Raw genomic sequence first — 1231 nt, forward strand, 5'->3', positions numbered from 1 at the left:
TGGTCTACAAAGAGAGTCCAAGACAGCCAGGACTACAAGAGAAACCCTGTCTCAGAGTACAAAAAACTCAAAAGGCCGCTTATATCTTGTTCTTAAATTTCAATAGAAAGGGGTGGAATTGTGTTGAAATTTTGATGGGAATTGCACTGAATCTATAGGTTGCTTTTAGTAAAATGCACAATTTTACTGTTAGTCCTACTGATCCATGAGCATGGGAGATCTTTCCATCTTCTGATATCTTCTCCAATTTCTTTCTTAAAGACTTGAAGTTCTTGTCATACAAGTCTTTCACTTGCTTAGTCAGAGTTATACCAAGACATTTTATATTATTTATAGCTATTGTGAAGGGTATATTTTTCACTAATTTCTTTCTTAGCCCATAGGGATTAAGATAGAGCAGAGATTTGAGGGAATGGCAAAACACTGTCTGGCCCAACTTGAGACCCACCTCATGGGAGAGAGCCAACCCCTGTCACTATTAATGATACTCTTCTGTGCTTGCAGACAGGAGCCTAGCATAACTGACTTCTGAAAGGCTTCATCTAGCTGCTGATGGAAACACATGCAGAGACCCACAGCCAAGCAATAGGCTGAGCTCAGGGACTTTCGTGGAAGAGTGAGAGGGAGGACTGAGGGAGCCTGTGTGTGTGTGTGTGTGTGTGTGTGTGTGTGTGTGTGTGTGTGTGTGTGCGCGCCCAAGGACACCACAAGACCACTAGAAGACCCCAGAGTAAAATATTGTATATTGTGGGCCCATGGAGGCTCATAGAGACTGAACCACCAATGAAAGACCTAGCATGGTCTGGACCTAGAACCCTCTACACATGTATAGCTGATATGCAGCTTGGTCAACACATGGGTCCCCTAACAATGGGAAGAGGGGCTGCTCTTACTCTGTTGCCTGCCTCTAGATCCCTTTCTCCTCACTAGGCTGCCCTGTCAGGCCCCAGGGGGAGATGATACATTTAGTCCTACTGTGACTTGAGGTGCCAGGATGAGTTGGTACCACTTCAGGGCCTCCCTTTCTATGAAAAGGAAGGGGGAATAAGGGAGGGGCTTCATGGGGGTGGGACCGAGAAGAGAAGAGAGAGGGGCTGGGATCGGGCTGTGAAGTGATGAAAGAAAGAAAGAAAGAAAGAAAGAAAGAAAGAAAGAAAGAGGTGGGATAAGACAAAAAAGAGAAAGGAGGACAGAGAGATAAAAGATGAAAAGAACAGGGGAGAGGAAGGTG

The sequence above is a fragment of the Acomys russatus genome, chromosome 21 (assembly GCF_903995435.1).
Source record: "Acomys russatus chromosome 21, mAcoRus1.1, whole genome shotgun sequence".
Classification (NCBI taxonomy): domain Eukaryota; kingdom Metazoa; phylum Chordata; class Mammalia; order Rodentia; family Muridae; genus Acomys; species Acomys russatus.